Here is a 14875-nt window from a genome sequence, read left to right as displayed (position 1 = left end):
CTGAAAAAGCATTTAACAGATTACTGTGAAGTAATATAATGATGATTCATGTTTATTATTACCTGTTTTTATGCTCATGTTTTGAAATTATAGTTCATTAATATAACGATTATCAATAAGTCTGAACATTAATTCAGTCACCTCTAGTTGAGAAAAACGTATTTTCCAGGTACATTCATTGTCAAATTCATCAAACAGCATCGAGCCGCTCTGTCTTCTCTCTCTAGTAGTCAACTCAGCCCCGGTAAAAAGCTGGTGTCGTCGCTCTGCCTTCTCTCTCTAGTAGTCAACTCAGCCCCGGTAAAAAGCTGGTGTCGTCACTCTACCTTCTCTCTCTAGTAGTCAACTCAGCCCCGGTAAAAAGCTGGTGTCATCGCTCTGCCTTCTCTCTCTAGTAGTCAACTCAGCCCCAGTAAAAAGCTGGTGTCGTCACTCTGCCTTCTCTCTCTAGTAGTCAACTCAGCCCCGGTAAAAAGCTGGTGTCATCGCTCTGCCTTCTCTCTCTAGTAGTCAACTCAGCCCCGGTAAAAAGCTGGTGTCGTCACTCTGCCTTCTCTCTCTAGTAGTCAACTCAGCCCCGGTAAAAAGCTGGTGTCGTCACTCTGCCTTCTCCAGGGGCATGTTGGGGTAAATCTACTAACTGGGAGGGTTGAATGATGTAATTTATTGGAGGGCTGGAAGACGCACTCTTGTCTTTTCTATTCCGAGTTTGTTTACTCGCAATATCAGATATTAAGATGATGTTTTATAATGTATGTATACTAAGGTTGAGGTTCTGACTAGTGATAATTTACCCGGTGTTCAATACCTGCTATAGTCACTATTTTTGTTCTCCCGAAAGCAACACAGGCCCATTACGAGATATATAGCTAACTAAAGTAATCAGTGCCAATTTTAGAAAATCATGGGACATATAGTCTGTGGTTGCATGCTATTTTATGTCAATCATATTGCTGCTTGTAACTGATGCTTTGTGGTCTTATGCTGCCATCTATTGGAAATATTTAACAATTAAAAGTTATTAATTCACTTAGACATTGGCGAGGCAGCTGAGAATAAAAAAAAAAACGGAACGTGTCCAGCCTAGTTGAGGCGCCCCGAAAAAAATATTCAAAAGTTCGGTCCTTGGACACAGAAGGGTTAAACAATAAAGTTACCGTCCATCTAGTGAAGAGAGGAGAACCGGACAGAGGTAGCCAGCATCCGTCAATAAGAGAGGGAAGATAGGATAACTAGGATGCTGCTGGTAGAGTAGCTAGCTAGCTTACCTAGCTGTACCGACTAGCTAGGATAACTAGGATGCTGCTGGTAGAGTAGCTAGCTAGCTTACCTAGCTGTACCGACTAGCTAGGATAACTAGGATGCTGCTGGTAGAGTTGCTAGCTAGCTTACCCAGCTGTACCGACTAGCTAGGATAACTAGGATGCTGCTGGTAGAGTAGCTAGCTAGCTTACATAGCTGTACCGACTAGCTAGGATAACTAGGATGCTGCTGGTAGAGTAGCTAGCTAGCTTACCTAGCTGTACCGACTAGCTAGGATAACTAGGATGCTGCTGGTAGAGTAGCTAGCTAGCTTACCTAGCTGTACCGACTAGCTTGGCTAGCTAGCAGGTCGTTCATCTGTCGTTCGTCTCAATGATGATGACGAATCCGGTGAACCACAAAATGAAACAAGGATAGAGAGTGAAAAGGATCTCGCTACACTCATACTGTCCCTGACCGTAAAGCAAAAAGCAAATTGAACAATAAAGTTTGGCGTGTCAACACTGTAACAAACTCTGTCGTTATTCCCCAAAATCACCTCAGCCCACTCTGCGCGTAACCGGACAAAATGCATCGGCGCCACACCGGACGTGAACGCGGACAGTTCTGTACGGGGACGCGGACAGTTCCAGAACGTGGACATGAGCAGTGCAACACAATCAACTAAACCCAGTCTTTACAGTGGGTTACATTAGTAATATTCATTTTTCTTTATGTTAAACAAACATTCTACGTTTTATTATAACAATATCCATAAAGCGTCTCAGAGTAGAAAATTGGTCGTATAAGTGCTGAGAATAAAGACATTTTACACTTATGGGTATAAATTAAAGCTATGCATGAAGTCTCTAGTCCCACCTAGTCGGCAGATATTTAGGACACATCGTGAGCTGTCCTAAGTAGTTAAGAGTTAACAGCAGGTGTCTTGATAATACTATAGAATAATGCAGTGAGTCAGTGGTTCCTGAGCCACATGTAAATGCTTGGTAGTAGTTAAAAATAATGTTTTCATATTTCTGTAGGATCAATCCATAAATTAAATAGACCTACATGCAACAGTATGTCTTGTGCTTTTGACAATGATTTATGTATAATAATTATGTGTAACAAGTGATACCATGTATGTCTCCAAAGCATTTTGTCTTCATTTGGGCAGATTAACTCATGCTATTAATTTCTGAAGATTAACTGAGGTTTTCGCCCAGCGGCTAAGGAGTTGGACCTGTCGCCGAAAGGTGGCTGGTTTGAATTTAGAGTTGTTAAACGGGTGTGAAGAGTGTGTTGATATAACGATAATATTGTCAAAATTCTGCTTGAAAAAGTATAAGAATTTGTTAAAAAAATATATGCATTTCATTATATTAGCAATAATTTAAGAGTAGGCAAAGTGGTCGTGTCATGTGAAAATTCTATCAAATGTCTTACATTGCAACGAGTACAGTCGGTGCCGTGGAGCCCCTGCAGTACCTCCACAGACCCCGGATTGAGAACCCCTGATTTAGCAGATGCTCTTATCCAGAGTGATTTACAGTAACTGCATTCATCTTAAGATAGCTATTTATTTTGGAAATAAACTTAATAAATTCTTCATAAAATTGTCATCTTACCTCTTAGCTTTGGTGTCATGTCCCCCAGAGAGACGCATTTTAGAGGCAGGGCCCCCCTCCTCTCTCTCCCCAGAGAGACTCATTTTAGAGCACTGACCCCTGTAAACAGAGATCCAGCATGTTGGTTGTGGTTAACACAGTGACAACTAAACAGAGATCCAGCATTTTGGTTGTGGTTAACACAGTGACAACTAAACAGAGATCCAGCATGTTGGTTGTGGTTAACACAGTGACAACTAAACAGAGATCCAGCATGTTGGTTGTGGTTAACACAGTGACAACTAAACAGAGATCCAGCATGTTGGTTGTGGTTAACACAGTAACAACTAGTTCTTGAATGTCAATTGTTGTCATGTATTCATTATCTCTTAGAGAAATAAAACATTTACTAACAGATACATAGAAACAGTCAGGTGATTTAAAGCATCACATGAACATGTTGTTGTGACATTTAATCTCCATGGTAACTGTCAATAATAATAATAAGTCACTGTTTGTTAAGGTAGTTATAGACAGAACAACAACAATAACAATAACAATAATAATAATAATAATAATAATAATAATAATAATAATAAGTTACTGTTTGTTAAGGTAGTTATAGACAGTACAGCAACAATAATAATAATAATAATAATAATAATAATAATAATAATAATAAGTCACTGTTTGTTAAGGTAGTTATAGACAGTACAGCAACAATAATAATAATAATAATAATAATAATAATAAGTCACTGTTTGTTAAGGTAGTTATAGACAGTACAGCAACAATAATAATAATAATAATAATAATAATAATAATAATAATAATAATAATAATAATAATAATTAGTCACTGTTTGTTAAGGTAGTTATAGACAGAACAACAACAATAATAATAATAATAATAATAATAATAATAATAATAATAATAATAATAATAATAAGTCTCTGTTTGTTAAGGTAGTTATAGACAGAACAACAACAACAACAATAATAATAATAACAATAATAATAATAATAATAATAATAAGTCACTGTTTGTCAAGGTAGTTATAGACAGTACAGCAACAACAATAATAATAATAATAATAATAATAATAATAATAATAATAATTCACTGTTTGTTAAGGTAGTTATAGACAGTACAGCAACAATAATAATAATAATAATAATAATAATAATAATAATAATAAGTCTCTGTTTGTTAAGGTAGTTATAGACAGAACAACAACAACAACAATAATAATAATAATAATGATAATAATAATTACTCTCTGTTTGTTAAGGTAGTTATAGACAGTACAGCAACAATAATAATAATAATAATAATAATAAGTCACTGTTTGTTAAGGTAGTTATAGACAGTACAGCAACACAAGGCCATGTCTCACAATTATTTGTATTCACTAACAGTAGGCTATTTATTGTCTTTCAATCTGTTCTTTTCTAAACGTATCTGAGAATGTAGACAGAAGGGCTAAAACGGACATGATTGATCTGAGGAGGAAATTGTTGATCCATTCAGAAAGTTTTTTTGCATCAAGTGAGAGATGTTATATTATGTAAAGTAAACTAGGTTATAATGTATAATAGCAGTTTGTTAGTGATATGCAGATCAAGGTCTATACCTCGGCTATAGCCTACATATCATAGATGACCAGTCTAAACCTGTTCAGATCAACATAATGTTATAGTCCTACCAGTAGCAGGACAGAGAATGTACTGTATATAACCTACATATCATAGATGACCAGCCTAAACCTGTTCAGATCAACATAATGTTATAGTCCTACCAGTAGCAGGACAGAGAATGTACTGTATATAACCTACATATCATAGATGACCAGCCTAAACCTGTTCAGATCAACATAATGTTATAGTCCTACCAGTAGCAGGACAGAGAATGTACTGTATATAACCTACATATCATAGATGACCAGCCTAAACCTGTTCAGATCAACATAATGTTATAGTCCTACCAGTAGCAGGACAGAGAATGTACTGTATATAACCTACATATCATAGATGACCAGTCTAAACCTGTTCAGATCAGTTCACATAATGTTATAGTCCTACCAGTAGCAGGACAGAGAATGTACTGTATATAACCTACATATCACAGATGACCAGTCTAAACCTGTTCAGATCAACATAATGTTATAGTCCTACCAGTAGCAGGACAGAGAATGTACTGTATATAACCTACATATCACAGATGACCAGTCTAAAGCTGTTCAGATCAACATAATGTTATAGTCCTACCAGTAGAAGAACAGAGAATGTACTGTATATAACCTACATATCATAGATGACCAGTCTAAACCTCTTCAGATCAACATAATGTTATAGCCCTACCAGTAGCAGGACAGAGAATGTACTGTATATAACCTACATATCATAGATGACCAGTCTAAACCTGTTCAGATCAGTTCACAGAGACCATCAGGTTTGTCGGCATGATAAGTGATCATAGCCTTATAATAGTTTGTAGGTAGTCTAGACCAACAGTACGAGAGTCTGCCCGTCTTTCCTACATACCAACACATTTATTCAATGTCACCGAGAAATATGTGCCACAGTTTCAACAGCCATTTTTGTAACTGCGTAGACAACACCCTTACTTTCACGTTCATATGAGGAAATCACAAAACTTCTGACAGTCACTGGTGCAGCCGCCTGTTTTCTTGCAGATGAAGTAGCTTTCACAGGCAACTCATTCAACCAGCCTAAACAACAGGAAATACAAGATGTCAAATGGTCAAAAGTGAATCTCAATAGAGCCATATACATTAGAGAGAGGTATATTGCTGCAGATGTTGGATCTTAATTTGAGCCAGTTTGCTACACCAGGAAAATAATCCTGCAGAAACAGGACATTTGAATTATTGTGTGGATTATAATTAATGAACAGTTTTAAAATGGAAAAGTGGAATTTATCATCTTCAGAAACCTTTTCTAAAGTTTAATTACACTCAAATACACTACAAGTTTAGTTTTTCTGCAACAGGGTGATCAAATTAAGATCCTACATCTGTACAGAGTTTATGTCTTTATCTGAAAAGGGCAGTTTGAGTTATTAGCAATAACATTGCAACTGTCAGCTGATGTAAACCTCTGTGATTGGATGTTATAGACCCCCATGCATATCCCCATGTACAATTATGTGTACAGATGTAGGATCTTAATTTGATCACCCCCCACTGCAGAAGAACTTTCCAGCAATGCAGGAAATGTAAAACTTGTAGTGTATTTGAGGTTTAAAAAGGCTTCTGAAGCTTGTAATTTCCACTTAGAAATTTCAGACTTGAGTTTTCTGTCTCAGTAGTAGTAGACTGTTAGGAGTGTTTTACTGTCATTCACTATACTAACATTACACCAACCTGTCTCAGTAGTAGTAGACTGTTAGGAGTGTTTTACTGTCATTCACTATACTAACATTACACCAACCTGTCTCAGTAGTAGTAGACTGTTAGGAATGTTTTACTGTCATTCACTATACTAACATTACACCAACCTGTCTCAGTAGTAGTAGACTGTTAGGAGTGTTTTACTGTCATTCACTATACTAACATTACACCAACCTGTCTCAGTAGTAGTAGACTGTTAGGAGTGTTTTACTGTCATTCACTATACTAACATTACACCAACCTGTCTCAGTAGTAGTAGACTGTTAGGAGTGTTTTACTGTCATTCACTATACTAACATTACACCAACCTGTCTCAGTAGTAGTAGACTGTTGGGAGTGTTTTACTGTCATTCACTATACTAACATTACATTTAATTTATCTACACACTTTACAATAATCCCTGGCAGGATTCTCACCTTGTAACCTGACTTCATTGCGATTATTTTCTGTTCTGTTCTGTATATTCTGATGGGTGAGGCCTGAGCTGGAATGTGAAGCTAACTGAAGCTGGCTAGCTTTAGAAAACCAGTATATCAAGCCTGTATCATAGTATACCCCTCAGGCTACGTTCAGGTTTCAGCAAGAGGCAGGTATCAACATGCCGAGTCGTAGGCGACAACCTGGGTTGTATTCATTAGTTTACTCCACAGCCAACAGTTTTAAGATGTTAAATAAAACATAAACCGTTTACTCTAAACGCTGTACAATGTGACCTAAACGGTTTCTGTTGCCAAACGTTTTGCTACGGTGGGCACTAATGAATACACACAACCTGTTTTGAGGAAGTGTAAGTTGTTGTTAGTCTCTCGAACAATATTTTTTTGTCTCTCTTTCACAAAACATACCTTCCTGAGTGAAAAGAGTTAACTGTAGATTATAAAGAGAACATGTTTGTTTGTTACTTGTTGTGTTTTAAGCCTGTTTTGAGAAGACAAGTCTATAGACCTATGATACAGTACACTCTTAGAATAAAGGGTTCCAAACGGGTGCTCCTGCCGTCCCCATAGGAGAACGCTTTTGGGTTCCAGGTAGAACCCTTCTGGCTTCCATGTAGAACCCTCTGTGGAAAGGGTTCTCCACGGAACCCAAAAGTGTTCTACCTAGTACCAAAATATGTTCTACAAAGGGTTCTCCTATGGGGACAGCCAAAGAACCCTTTTAGATTGTAGATAGTGTAGGAGCGATCACCCTGGGGCACACAGATGGGCACAGAACGAATTCACCCCACGCATCTAATTTATATCCAAAACATTTTAAGGAGAGTAGGACTATTATAACACTGTCCACCAAAAATATCATCAACTATATGAATACACATAACAATATCAGCAACTATATTAATACACATAACAATATCAACTATATTAATACACACAACAATCGTCGTCTTACCTTTTATCTCTCAATAGAAACAGTCTGAATGATCATTCGGTCGTTGAAAGTTGCTTTCGTTTGCTCTGCTCATTTACATATCAGGTTCTACCTGTTCTCTCTCCGAGTCCCTCTCTCTTTACAGCTCTTACAATGTGCCTTGGCAAACATTCTACAACTGTCTGGAAGTCTATTGGAGGGATGGTGGTGTTCTATTGTGTTGAGACCTGGTGACTGAGACGGCCGTGGCATATTGTGAAACATCAGCAAGTGCAGCAGTCTTCATTACTGAAGCTCCTGCCAATCATGCCCCAACAATCACCAATCACTAAGCTCTTCCCGAGCATGGTCGCAGTCTCTGCTGGTTGCAGTTCTTCTCACCCCAGGGGTAGCAGCTCCTCTCTCTCCCCAGGGGTAGCAGCTCCACTCTCCCCAGGGGTAGCAGCTCCTATCTCCCCAGGGGTAGCAGCTCCTCTCTCCCCAGGGGTAGCAGCTCCTCTCTCCCCAGGGGTAGCAGCTCCTCTCTCCCCTAGGATGTGAAGACATTGGTGGCTTAGCTCATAGCCAGTAGGGGGGTCCGGGACGGAATTTCAACTGCTAAAACCATGAATACAACACCAGTGTATTGCCAAAAATGACTCAACAACTTCAAACATAGACTCTGACCTGTCCAATGAGCCAAACTGATTAAAGTCTCTCTCTCTCTCTCTCTCTCTCTCTCTCTCTCTCTCTCTCTCTCTCTCTCTCTCTCTCTCTCTCTCTCTCTCTCTCTCTCTCTCTCTCTCTCTCACACACATATCCTATTCTTCTGTTGCTGTCTCTGTGTCTTGTCTGGTGTCTCTCCATCATATCCTATTCTTCTGTTGCTGTCTCTGTGTCTTGTCTGGTGTCTCTCTCCATCACCAGAATAATTGGTGAGGGTTAGGCCTACTGCAATACAACATTCAAAACATGAAAACACAACTACATAACTAGCCTGTTCAACCTCTCTTTCGTATCGTCTGAGATCGCTAAAGACTGGAAAGCTGCCGCGGTCATCCCCCTCTTCAAAGGGGGTGACACTCTAGACCCTAACTGTTAAAGACCTATATCTATCCTGCCCTGCCTTTCTAAAGTCTTCGAAAGCCAAGTTAATAAACAGATCACCGACCATCTCGAATCCCACCGTACCTTCTCCGCTATGCAATCTGGTTTCAGAGCTGACCATGGGTGCACCTCAGCCACGCTCAAGGTCCTCAACGATATCATAACCGCCATTGATAAAAGAAAATACTGTGCAGCCGTCTTCATCGACCTGGCCAAGGCTTTCGACTCTGTCAATCACCGTATTCTTATCAGCAGACTCAACAGCCTTGGTTTCTCAAATGATTGCCTCGCCTGGTTCACCAACTACTTCTCAGATAGAGTTCAGTGTGTCAAATCGGAGGGCCTGTTGTCCGGACCTCTGGCAGTCTCTATGGGGGTGCCACAGGGTTCAATTCTCGGGCCAACTCTTTTCTCTATATACATCAATGATGTCGCTCTTGCTGCCGGTGAGTCTCTGATCCACCTCTACGCAGACGACACCATTCTGTATACATCTGGCCCTTCTTTGGACACTGTGTTAACAAACCTCCAAACGACCTTCAATGCCATACAACTCTGCAACAAAGCATCCTTCACTCATGCTGCCAAACATACCCTTGTAAAACTGACTATCCTACCGATCCTTGACTTCGGTGATGTCATTTACAAAATATCCTCCAACACTCTACTCAGAAAATTGGATGTAGTCTATCACAGTGCCATCCGTTTTGTCACCAAAGCCCGATATACTACCCATCACTGCGACCTGTATGCTCTCGTTGGCTGGCCCTCGCTTCATATTCGTCGCCAAACCCACTGGCTCCAGGTCCTTTGCTAGGTAAAGCCACGCCTTATCTCAGCTCACTGGTCACAATAGCAGCACCCACCCGTAGCATGCGCTCCAGCAGGTATATTTCACTGGTCACCTCCAAAGCCAATTCCTCCTTTGGCCGCCTTTCCTTCCAGTTCCCTGCTGCCAATGACTGGAACGAACTGCAAAAATCACTGAAGCTGGAGACTCACATCTCCCTCACTAACTTTAAGCATCAGCTGTCAGAGCAGCTTACCGATCATTGCACCTGTACATAGCCCATCTGTAAATTGCCCAACCAACTGCCTCATCCCCATTTTGTTTTTTTTGTTATCCTTTGCACCCCAGTATCTCTACTTGCACATTCATCTTCTGCACATCTATCACTCCAGTGTTTAATTGCTAAATTGTAATTATTTCTCCACTCTGGCCTATTTATTGCCTTACCTCCCTAATCTTACTACATTTGCACACACTGTATATAGACTTTTCTATTGTGTTATTGACTGTACGTTTGTTAATTGTCATAAACTTCATCGTCTGAAGAGGAAAAATCATCGGACCAATATGCAGCGGGTATATTGCTCATCTTCGTATTTATTGAAGGTAAACACACTCAAACAAAATAACGACGATAACAGTCCAGTAAGGTGCACAGACTAAACCGGAAACAACCACCCACAAACACAAGTGAAAACGAAAACACACTAAATATGGCCTCCAATTAGAGACAACAACCACCAGCTGCCTCTAATTGGAGGTCATTGAAAAAATACAACATAGAAAGAGAAACCTAGAATAAACATAGAAATAGAAAATATAGAACATACATCAAAACCCCGAAACACACAAAACAAACACCCCCCCTGCCACGCCCTGACCAAACTACAATAACAAATAACCCCTTTTACTGGTCAGGACGTGACATTTATCACATGTGTAACTCTGTGTTGTTTCTGTCACACTGCTTTGCTCTATCTTGGCCAGGTCGCAGTTATAAATGAGAACTTGTTCTCAACTGGCCTACCTGGTTAAATAAAGGTACATAAAATAAGAAATAACACAGAACTCTCAACTAGTTCCATCAAACAGAAAAACAACAAGAAAGCTGGATAAACACATTCAGATTTCTAGATATTACACTTTTCTTTTGTGTTTTAGGGGTCATAGGTCAGATCAGTGGTCATGGTTGATATGCATGGACTAAAAAACAAACTTGAAACCATTTTTCTCAGATTCACTGTGTGTGTAGACTGCCCCTTGTCTTTTCTAGGGCAGTAGTTCAGGTGGCTGTTTGTGTAGACTGCTCCTTGTCTTTTCTAGGGCAGTAGTTCAGGTGGCTGTTTGTGTAGACTGCTCCTTGTCTTTTCTAGGGCAGTAGTTCAGGTGGCTGTTTGTGTAGACTGCTCCTTGTCTTTTCTAGGGCAGTAGTTCAGGTGGCTGTGTGTGTAGACTGCTCCTTGTCTTTTCTAGGGCAGTAGTTCAGGTGGCTGTTTGTGTAGACTGCTCCTTGTCTTTTCTAGGGCAGTAGTTCAGATGGCTGTGTGTGTAGACTGCTCCTTGTCTTTTCTAGGGCAGTAGTTCAGGTGGCTGTTTGTGTAGACTGCTCCTTGTCTTTTCTAGGGCAGTAGTTCAGGTGGCTGTTTGTGTAGACTGCTCCTTGTCTTTTCTAGGGCAGTAGTTCAGGTGGCTGTGTGTGTAGACTGCTCCTTGTCTTTTCTAGGGCAGTAGTTCAGGTGGCTGTTTGTGTAGACTGCTCCTTGTCTTTTCTAGGGCAGTAGTTCAGGTGGCTGTTTGTGTAGACTGCTCCTTGTCTTTTCTAGGGCAGTAGTTCAGGTGGCTGTTTGTGTAGACTGCTCCTTGTCTTTTCTAGGGCAGTAGTTCAGGTGGCTGTGTGTGTAGACTGCTCCTTGTCTTTTCTAGGGCAGTAGTTCAGGTGGCTGTGTGTGTAGACTGCTCCTTGTCTTTTCTAGGGCAGTAGTTCAGGTGGCTGTTTGTGTAGACTGCTCCTTGTCTTTTCTAGGGCAGTAGTTCAGGTGGCTGTTTGTGTAGACTGCTCCTTGTCTTTGTAGTGCAGTAGTTCAGGTGGCTGTTTGTGTAGACTGCTCCTTGTCTTTTCTAGGGCAGTAGTTCAGGTGGCTGTGTGTGTAGACTGCTCCTTGTCTTTTCTAGGGCAGTAGTTCAGGTGGCTGTGTGTGTAGACTGCTCCTTGTCTTTTCTAGGGCAGTAGTTCAGGTGGCTGCCCTTGCTCTTAGTCTGCCTCCTGTCTCTCCTATCATCATAGACAGTTGTGGAAAAAGTACTCAATTGTCATACCTGAGTAAAAGTACAAAAATATTTGGTTCTAAATATACTTAAGTATGAAAAGTAAAATTAAAAGTATAAATCGCTTCAAATTCCTTTTGTTAAGAAAATCAGGCGTCACCATTTTCTTGTTTTTAAAATGTATGGATAGGGGGCACATACCAAAACGAAGACGTAATTTACAAAAGATGCATTTGTGTTTCCTGGCTCCGCCAGATCAGAGGCAGTAGAGATGACCATTTTCCTGTCCTGTCTAAGCATTCAAAATGTAATGAGTTATTTTGGGTGTCAGGTCAAATGTATAGATTAAAAAGTACATTATTTTCTTTGGGACTGTAGTGATGTAAAATTTGCAAAAATATAAATTCAAAAGTAAAGTACAGATACCCCAAAAAAACGACTTATGTAGTACTTTATAGTATTTTTACTGAAGTACTTTACACCACTGGCCATGGGTACACCTTCCTGAAAACAATGACTCCATACTTTGCTGAAACCTGTTCTGCCAGTTCATGTCCTTAAAGACTAGAATGTTCCAATGTGGTTACCCAAAGAGATGACAAGATAGTTCACACATTCATCATCCAGGGTTACTATCAAACAGACATGTGACATTTCTGGTTCGTCCATAACTTGTTTCCTGCTTGTAGCAGCCCGTGTTTACAGGAATCCTTTTCTCTAACTAGAAATCATGTGATTTCATGAGAATATTTTTTTCTGCAGTGAGAGTGTAATGCAAGTCAAGCTGTCCTTGGATGTATGTCAACAAGATTTATAACCAGCATCGTTAAATTAACTGTTGTTATATAAAAAAAAAAATCAATGCTGTCATTTTCTATGTTAGCTTGCTTTAAAAATGTTTTATTGTCACAGACAGCGGATAGATGCAGTGAAATGTGTTGTTTTACAGGGTCAGCCATAGTAGTATGATAGGTGTTGTTTTACAGGGTCAGCCATAGTAGTATGATAGATGCAGTGTAATGTGTTGTTATACAGGGTCAGCCATAGTAGTATGATAGGTGTTGTTTTACAGGGTCAGCCATAGTAGTATGATAGCTGTTGTTTTACAGGGTCAGCCATAGTAGTATGATAGATGCAGTGAAATGTGTTGTTTTACAGGGTCAGCCATAGTAGTATGATAGGTGTAGTGAAATGTGTTGTTTTACAGGGTCAGCCATAGTAGTATGATAGGTGTAGTGAAATGTGTTGTTTTACAGGGTCAGCAATAGTAGTATGATAGATGCAGTGAAATGTGTTGTTTTACAGGGTCAGCCATAGTAGTATGATAGCTGTTGTTTTACAGGGTCAGCCATAGTAGTATGATAGGTGCAGTGAAATGTGTTGTTTTACAGGGTCAGCCATAGTAGTATGATAGCTGTTGTTTTACAGGGTCAGCCATAGTAGTATGATAGGTGCAGTGAAATGTGTTGTTTTACAGGGTCAGCCATAGTAGTATGATAGGTGCAGTGAAATGTGTTGTTTTACAGGGTCAGCCATAGTAGTATGATAGGTGTTGTTTTACAGGGTCAGCCATAGTAGTACGATAGGTGCAGTGAAATGTGTTGTTTTACAGGGTCAGCCATAGTAGTATGATTGGTGCAGTGAAATGTGTTGTTTTACAGGGTCAGCCATAGTCGTACGATAGATGCAGTGAAATGTGTTGTTTTACAGGGTCAGCCATAGTAGTATGATAGGTGCAGTGAAATGTGTTGTTTTACAGGGTCAGCCATAGTAGTATGATAGATGCAGTGAAATGTGTTGTTTTACAGGGTCAGCCATAGTAGTATGATAGGTGCAGTGAAATGTGTTGTTTTTCAGGGTCAGCCATAGTAGTATTATAGGTGCAGTGAAATGTGTTGTTTTACAGGGTCAGTCATAGTAGTATGATAGGTGTTGTTTTACAGGGTCAGTCATAGTAGTATAATAGGTGTTGTTTTACAGGGTCAGCCATAGTAGTATGATAGGTGTTGTTTTACAGGGTCAGTCATAGTAGTATGATAGGTGTTGTTTTACAGGGTCAGCCATAGTAGTATGATAGGTGCTGTTTTACAGGGTCAGTCATAGTAGTATGATAGGTGTTGTTTTACAGGGTCAGTCATAGTAGTATGATAGGTGTTGTTTTACAGGGTCAGCCATAGTAGTATGATAGGTGTTGTTTTACAGGGTCAGCCATAGTAGTATGATAGGTGTTGTTTTACAGGGTCAGCCATAGTAGTATGATAGGTGTTGTTTTACAGGGTCAGCCATAGTAGTATGATAGGTGTTGTTTTACAGGGTCAGCCATAGTAGTATGATAGGTGTTGTTTTACAGGGTCAGCCATAGTAGTACGATAGATGCAGTGAAATGTGTTGTTTTACAGGGTCAGCCATAGTAGTATGATAGGTGTTGTTTTACAGGGTCAGCCATAGTATTATGATAGGTGTTGTTTTACAGGGTCAGCCATAGTAGTATGATAGGTGTTGTTTTACAGGGTCAGCCATAGTAGTATGATAGGTGTTGTTATACAGGGTCAGCCATAGTAGTATGATAGATGTTGTTATACAGGGTCAGCCATAGTAGTATGATAGGTGCAGTGTAATGTGTTGTTTTACAGGGTCAGACATAGTAGTATGATAGGTGCAGTGAAATGTGTTGTTTTACAGGGTCAGCCATAGTAGTATGATAGATGTTGTTGTACAGGGTCAGACAGTAGTATGATAGGTGCAGTGTAATGTGTTGTTGTACAGGGTCAGACAGTAGTATGATAGGTGCAGTGTAATGTGTTGTTGTACAGGGTCAGACAGTAGTATGATAGGTGCAGTGTAATGTGTTGTTGTACAGGGTCAGACAGTAGTATGATAGGTGCAGTGTAATGTGTTGTTGTACAGGGTCAGACAGTAGTATGATAGGTGCAGTGTAATGTGTTGTTGTACAGGGTCAGACAGTAGTATGATAGGTGCAGTGTAATGTGTTGTTGTACAGGGTCAGACAGTAGTATGATAGGTGCAGTGTAATGTGTTGTTGTACAGGGTCAGACAGTAGTATGATAGGTGCAGTGTAATGTGTTGTTGTACAGGGTCAG

The 14875-nt window shown here is 39.9% G+C and overlaps 1 long non-coding RNA gene across 1 annotated transcript; it reads right to left on the bottom strand.

Annotated features, from left to right (window-relative positions):
- Positions 1 to 1493: 1493 nt before the first annotated feature.
- On the bottom strand, positions 1494 to 7916 carry LOC145875842 (uncharacterized). Its single transcript, XR_014391350.1, has 3 exons — positions 7655 to 7916; positions 5476 to 5580; positions 1494 to 2969 (listed from the first exon to the last, which is right to left on the bottom strand). It is a non-coding gene; the product is annotated as an uncharacterized LOC145875842 (long non-coding RNA).
- Positions 7917 to 14875: the final 6959 nt, after the last annotated feature.

The sequence above is a fragment of the Salmo salar genome, unplaced genomic scaffold (genome assembly GCF_965601325.2).
Source record: "Salmo salar unplaced genomic scaffold, fSalSal1 ptg000360l, whole genome shotgun sequence".
Classification (NCBI taxonomy): domain Eukaryota; kingdom Metazoa; phylum Chordata; class Actinopteri; order Salmoniformes; family Salmonidae; genus Salmo; species Salmo salar.
Note: the sequence above shows the minus strand (reverse complement) of the source record. Positions and strands in the feature narration are given on the sequence as shown.